At 30.7% G+C, this 8,008-nt stretch overlaps 1 pseudogene; it reads left to right on the top strand.

Annotated features, from left to right (window-relative positions):
* The first annotated feature begins 333 nt into the window (after nucleotides 1-333).
* LOC139090074 (solute carrier family 35 member F3-like) lies at nucleotides 334-7,425 on the top strand (annotated as a pseudogene).
* The last annotated feature ends 583 nt before the right edge of the window (nucleotides 7,426-8,008 follow it).

The following is an 8,008-nucleotide window of genomic DNA, read 5'->3' as shown; positions in this document are numbered from 1 at the left end:
ATACAACCAGAAAACAATTTGATTACACCTTTCATGTCTTGAAAGCTTACATATTAATTTAATTTTTTAATTTTTATATTTCAATTTATATATTTTCAGTGCTGATTACCGATTCGACATGTCATAATACTCCAACTATAAGGAATTTATTTAATACTATTTAACCATAATGATTGTTATTCAAAATGATGAGTCTTTCATCGTGAGAATGAAATCGCTGCCATTTTTAATCCGAAACGTGACCAGTTGTGGTGACTGATCGCCAAATAATGACCCTCACGCTAGGAAATTTGAATCAAATTATTCATTCAGACTCAATCACGAGTAGTCAACATGATGGTGCCGAAAAGTCTTACAGGTGTTATAATTGGTGATCATTCTGATCATCATCATCATCAGTTTAACTCATTAACACAAATTCATTCGAATATACTTCCAAGATCTGTCTCCGATGAGAATGAAAAGCCGAAAGGATGTAGAGGGTCATGTTGTTCGGAATTGGCTCAGAAGGTTAGGATTCTTATTGGGATATAACATATTTCTAATTCCGATCATTACAGATGTATCTAGGAGTTTGTGTAACAATCCTTATAACATTCTTTTGGGTCGGAACAACGCATTGCTTCAAATTTCTGTTCTTACCATCAACAAAACTTCATCACTCATTATCGTCAACATTTCGGAGTAGCAATACGATGCATCATCACACAACCTCATCTGTATTAAAAACATTAGCATTACCGTACCAAACATTCCAAGACCATACGAAAATTCTACCACAAAAACCTCAAAAGTGAGATTGTCATTTCAATGAAACCGATCCAATGCAATTTCGTGCACCATTTTTTGCATCATGGTTCTTGACGAACTTTGTAATTTTATTCTTTCCAATCTATCTGATGTTTCGTGGCATTGCGCAAAATGTGGAGCAAATACTGAGACATTTGGTGATATTTCTTGAGAGGTTTTCGAGAGAGAGGATATACTGGATTCGGACGATACATTTACCGGTGCATTTCATTTTGTATCCTGTGGGTTGCATCCACTTATCTTATATGGCGGTCACTTCTGAGTCCTTTATTCAACTGACGTTATCGTACTGTTTGCCACAAATGTTGCGTCTGTATATTTATTATCATGGGTGATACTTCATGAGCAATGTTCGTGGAGGGTGAGTGAATTAATTAAACATAAAATTTACTTACCGTCATGTATAATTTTAAAAATTTCGTGCATGCATATTTAATTTGTGAAAAATTATTCAGATTGTTGCAGTTATACTTGTCGACACGGGAATCGCATTACTCGCGTATATGGATGGAATTAATGATAGTAAGACACTCGCAAGTGTTGTGTTCTCGACAATTGCCGGTGCTGGTTATGCTGTGTTTCGTGTCATGTTTCGGAAAATGATGGGTGATCCGCAACCAATTGAGCTATTGCATTTACATTCACAGTTATCGGATTTATTAATTTAATTTTATTATGGCCAAATTGCCGATCCTTTACTTCTCTGAGAATGAAACGATTCCTACTGATTTATTACTCATGATTACTCTATTAATAGCAAGGTAAATGCACTAATTTATGTAAATTTAACTAACATTACTAATGAGAATCTTTACAGTGCTTTCCTGCTATGTTTCACATGCTAACACAACCTTTAGTTAGCGGAGCTGTTACGTACACAATGTTCGTAACATTAGGACTCATTACAAGCGTGCCCGTTTCAGCATGTAATAATCACATTCATAATTTATTCAAAATCCTTGATTAGCATATCCTTCTTCCTTATTTCTTCTTGTTTTATATGTGCAGCATTGGACATTTTGCTATATGGTAACATCCTCATACATAAATATTCAGATTTAAGATCAAAATTTGAGATTTTAGCTTTAGGGTTGCTTATCTCAGTTTTATGATGGGGTTGAGTTTTGAAAGGGTTGTGGCTGCTTTTGATGCTTATTATTGGGATTTGGAGTGTTGGTATGCATCGGATTAAATAAATCGTTGGATTGATCTTCGGGTTTAAATAAATCTTAGGATTTATTGTTGGATTTAGTAAACGTTACGTCTTCAGAAATGTATAACACTTGCAGCTTGCTTCCCACAGACATCCAAACCTCAAAAATCAATATTAATAATCTCAATCTCTACTTCCTCTAGGTGCACAATTCGCTGGAATGAAGCTTGGTGGCATAATATTAATATCTGTTGGATTCTTCTTAGTCATGTTTCCAAATAACTGGCCAGACTACATTACACGGCTGTTAAGGTTTGTGAAAAATCTCAATAAATTTATAAAAAATAATTTTGATGATTTGAAGCTTTTTCCAACTCAGTGGACCAAAATAAATCAAAATTATTTAAAAGATTTTCCTAAAAAAATTGAATTTTTTTTTTTACATTAATTTTATTAACTTTTAATTCATCATTTCCATTTTATTCATCTTAAAATTATACAAGATAAATTAACGAACTGGATAAAAATTCATAAAATTCCTAAACAGAAAATCTGGTCGATATTTATTGCGTCGAAAACCATCAATGTTAAGGTGCCTTTATGACCACGAATATCATCATTCGGTATGCAACATATCAAATAAATTAATAACGAAAAATATACTAAGATTGACAATCCAGAACAAAAAAATAACAATCTTTCAAGCATTTCACAATTAATTCTTTTAATTGGCATAGCATTTGTTATCGTTTTACGTAGAAGATTATTTAAATGTATCTATTTACTGAGCTTTTATCACTTAAAAGCTCTCTGTCTCTCTTAAATCTTCCTAATAGACGGGTGATTCCACTGGACGAAAATCGTTCGATATCAAAAAACTAGTAGATGCAAAAGTTTATGAAAAAGTCTTGGAACAGACCTTAAAACTTTCACTTACGTAGAAAAGCTTTATCATTTTTGGGAAGAGTAATATCAAGGACTGGTTGGTCTAGGTCTGGTCGAAACGTCAAATTAGATGATTTAATCCTCAGAATTGGGTAAACCTGAACATCTCCCACGATATACCCAATATACCGTGGGTACTCAGGTTTCCCACCACTGAGTTAGCTTCCTTAGAATCATCTCTACAGGCAAAGCTCGAAGTCGACTTGTCCAAACAAAATTCAAGTCAACTTCCAGCTTGCAGACAATGAGCATTCTTTCCTAAATGATTGTGTTCATGAGTATACTCAATTAATAAAATTGAGCATGAGCATGCTCCTTGTCTGTTCGGGGCTCATGTTTTGATTCTTAATTTTCAACGACTCTTGGAACTTTGAATTATCTTTTGATCAATTTGTAAGCAAAAGCTTTTGACAGCAAAAATTTGTAGAAAAAGTATAAAATTGTGCTTAACATGACAAGTAGATAGTCTATTCATCATTACGTGAATCACTATAATCAATACAACAGATATCCATCACTAAATAGCATTACTTTGTCAAAAATGAATTTTTGAACTTCAAAAAAAAAATTGAACATATTTTTTAAATTTCATTTTACCGTTAAAAAGCTTCAATTTGAACACTCCAAATTTTCGACCGGACCAAATAAAAAAAATATAAAACTTTAAAAAATTTTAAATCATTCCTTCATAAATGCGCATGTTATAATTTATATCCAATTTAATTACCTAATGCTAAATTTACATAAATCCTTTTTTGAAAGAATATTTGTTGGGTAATCATTTTTTTAATTCCATAAGCAGCTTTAAAAGTTGTAATTAGAATAGTTTTGAAACTTGTTTTGAAGTGAAAGCTCTAAAGCACGTGGAATCGCCTAAAATTGAAATTTGACACATCTATTTTATTGTTTATTCTCTATATTCTCTTCTCAATGCATTTGCACAATATTATTTTGTGTTTATTTCCCCAAAAATCTAAAAACTTTTTCAGAATTCTTTTCGTTTCGTACCCCTTTTTGATATTCCTATAAACAAGCTTGTCCAACCTTTAAATCAAAGTATATTGATGAGTGGAATAAGAGCACATAGAATCTATGCTATCTACAACTTAAGTCGTTTTGGGATATGCTCACAAATTTTAAATAATTCCATTTTAAGTAGATTGAAGTCGATTTGCTTCTTCTCGTTTCTTAATTGTTTTTATTATAAAAAGCTCCTATCCAATTTGGTAACTTAAATGTAGTTTGCTGAAAATTTTATTACTATTTATTTTTATTAATTATATTGGATGACTTTTTTTATTTGTATGATTGATTGCTGCTGTGGACAGAAGTGTTGAATGTTTTATGAGCTTTTATGAAAGCTTGAAAAGCTCAAATAGCTTTTAAAAGCTCAAAATTTTGAATTTGCTATTTGAACTTCGAGAAAGTTCAAATTTAAATTCAAGTTTAAACTTTAAATTTGAACTTACTAAAAAGTTTGAACTTTGAACTTGATGTTACGAAAAATTTAAACTTTGAAATTGAATTTAAAAAAAAAAAATATAAACAATCAATTCAAAGTTTAGTAAAATTTTGAAATTTAAAATTTTAACTCAATAAAAACTTGAACTTTTACCTTAAATTTTCCAAAAATTTGGATTTTTTTTTTTAAATTTGAGCTTAAATGTTGAATTTGAACTTTAATTTTTAATTTGATCTTGATCCAAATTCGAACTTTGAATTTGAACTTAAAAATTTTGAATTTGAACTTACTTAAAGTTGAAATTTGAACTTAAGTTCTGAAAGCTTTTCAAAAAATTATTTCATCTGATTTAAATCTTAGTACTAAATTAACCCACAACAATTCTGTCCATAGCAACAAAAAACTTAAAAATTAGCATTTCCTTTAGTTCTAAAACAATAATATTAATGTCCGAGGATATCGTAAACAAAAAGACAAATATCCACAAAATATCTTTTTCAATTTTATATTTACAGAAATTTGATTTTGTTAGGCCACAGTGCGAGGTGAGTTTATTTAATTAGAATTAGAATTTTGGTCATGTAGAAGTTTTGTTGATTTTATTAAGAATTTTCTTGAATTTGCAATAATTTTTTATTTTTATTGTGGTTTGTTTTGAACTTTTGCAAGTTTATTGATCTCACACGATTGTCGATGCTATATTTAACTTTAACTATTAATAACGCGATAAAGCACAGATGTTCATCAATTTTTTATAATGCCTTAAGGAATTTGTTTTAGGCTGATCACGTGTGATCTTCACGCTTCAATCATTGATGATATTAAGCTTATATACATGCAATATATATTCAGCATATGAAACGGAACTGCTTGTCGTCATGGAACAACTTTTGTGCCAAAAAAATTCTTTGTTTGATTTAATTAATGCCATGTGCTGGACAGCAAAAAGCTTGCATTAAAAATTTATTGTTTACAGCTATCGATAAATTTCAATTTGGCAAGGGAAGCCATGAGATGAGCATATTGCTTCTTTACTGGAAGTTGGCTTTGTAAATATTGTGGAAAAATGTGCCAAGTAATGGTGATAAATATGGAGCAAATTCGGGGGTATTACTGGCATTACAAGCAGAAGACGAGTTGTGAGGCTGCCAGATGTTAATGGAAGCATTGCTTAGTTCGGTGGCTTTAATTGTGATCCATGGCATCACTTAGATGGCGTCTGAAGCTGAGTCTATGTCTTTGACTTTAAAATGTCAATTTACAATAGTCTTTTTAGCCATCTACAAGCCTAAATGGTTATTGAAAGATAATAAATGAGAAATTAACGGTTAAAAATTTGAAAATTACAAAAAATGATGCAGCGCAATTAAAGATGCAAAAATTTAAATTAATTTTGGTCGTTTTCATTCAAACTTTGAAAACCCGTTAAATTTTGAAGATATTTTTTTTTCCAAGATTCATTGCTGAATATTTTCCCATCCGTAATATCATCAATGATCAATACATAAAGCATCAGAATTTTAAAGCATATTTTGTCAATAAGTGATCGATTCATGAATTTTTGACCTAAAATTACTAGAGTTTTTGATCATGTGTTTGAAGAATTTTTTTGCACATCTGCATAGAAAATGAGTTGAATAATTTTTAAATTCATAATTTTTACGAATGAGTTCAATTTTGGTTCGTCAAGAAAAATTTAATTAAAAAAATTTAGTTATTTAAAAAAGTTCAAACTGGAAATTTCTTGTGAATTTCCGAGCAATTCGAAATGAATTTGTGAATTTATTAATTTTACCTTTGCCTACTTTATCAATTTTGAAATTTTTTTCCGAGATTCATTGCTGAATATTTTGCCATCCGTAATATCATCAATGATCAATACATAAAGCATCAGAATTGCTTATGATGTCTAATATTTTTCCAGTGGGTAAGTGAAGATCGATGGGTCATATGACATTTTTGACCTAACAAATGTGATAGAGTTGCTGTTGATGTTCATGTCCTAACCAGAGAATCAAATGTTTGCACTTCGTGTCGATAGAAAATTTAAGTTGAATCGATTTTTAAGTTCATAATTTTTACGATTGAAGTTCAATTTTTGTCTGAGTTCAAGATTTTCAAAATCAATTAACAAATTTCTAATTGTTAAACAAAGATTTCAACTGGAAATTTCTTGAGCTTTGTCGAAAGCAATTCGAAATGCTTTTGTGAATTTAGTTAATTTTACGTTTGCATTACTTTATTCATTTTATTAGTTAAAATTGAAGAATTTTTACACCAAAAAAGCCTTTTTTTGAAATGAAAATTAATTATTATAATCACACATTGTCACGTACTGAATGTCTGTCTCTTTTTCTTTTATTATTGTCGATGTCTATTTGGATGTTGCGTTTATTGGCAATTTTTGCTTTTATCGTTTAATTTTGTCTCTTTTAGATGGAGTCATTCAAGAAACGAGAATCACATTTTTACGGGCCCAATAGATTACAGAACAGGTGAGTTGACAGAGCAAGAGCACTTTTGAGCATAACTGGTAATTTTAACACTTTTAAATGTGGATTTAAAAGCTAAGTTCAATTTTGACCGTTAAATTTAAATTTAAACACTTTTTTTGAACTTGGAGCAAATTTGAATTTTTGGTTTAACGGTTTTTGTACTAATTTTATTTGGTTTTAACTTTGAAGGCATTATCTTCACATTAAGGCAATGATGAGCAATCTGTGTATCGTGGCACATCAGTCATTGTCCAACACTGCATTAGAGCTTAAATTAATGGATTTCTGCCTCTAATCTTACCAATTATACGTAGAAACTTTCTATTTTGAACTTTCTGTTCTAAATTTTGACCGTTAAAATTTATCTGAATAGGGCATTATCGACATGTGAGAGATTTTGCAGTTTGCTTTTCGACACATTTTTTCTCTGAGCTAATTGCACATTTTGCAATTTAAATCCAAATTTAACGGTTTTTGGACTATTTTTCCAAATTTGCATCAATTTTCTAATTCTTCAATTTTATCCTCCAGGTTACATTCGTTCTCACACAGGCAGATGATCAGAGGAGAGTTCATTGTGTGTGATTAAGTCAGAAAATAGGAGATTCGATTTATTCAAGGCGAAGTCTATTGTTGAAGTGTCTCCATGATAAGCGATATGTGTCGGTTTATCGGGAAAAAGAATAACAACTGCGTGTTATGAAACTAGTAATGATAACTTTCAAACGAATTTCGAGTTAAATAATTACTGTATTTCCTACTTATCAACTAATCGTAATTGTTTGTAGGAAATTGGAAAGTTCAAAAATCTTGTTTCGAACAGAATGAGCATTCCAGATAAGGAATTTATAACCCATTTTTGGTGTCTTGGAAATTGAAGCAGAACTGCATAATGTGCAGTACCCGTTGCTCGTTACTGTTAATGCTTTTAAGATCGTTAATTAATCTCTTAAGGAGAATGCAATGTTTGTTGGATATTTGGTATATCCATAAGTTGGTTTGTCAGATCAGGTTATCGGGGACTATTGTGACTCTTTGAAATTGGAAGCACTCACTTTTGGTCTCTTGAATAAAACAATCTGTTCTGGTATTTGAAGAAATGAATTGGACAATGCATTCTTCGTTCTGGAGTAGTCGCTGGAC

The sequence above is a fragment of the Chironomus tepperi genome, unplaced genomic scaffold (genome assembly GCF_022539635.2).
Source record: "Chironomus tepperi strain 1889 unplaced genomic scaffold, CSIRO-AGI_Ctep_v1 contig_210, whole genome shotgun sequence".
NCBI classification, from domain to species: Eukaryota; Metazoa; Arthropoda; class Insecta; order Diptera; family Chironomidae; genus Chironomus; species Chironomus tepperi.
Note: the sequence above shows the minus strand (reverse complement) of the source record. Positions and strands in the feature narration are given on the sequence as shown.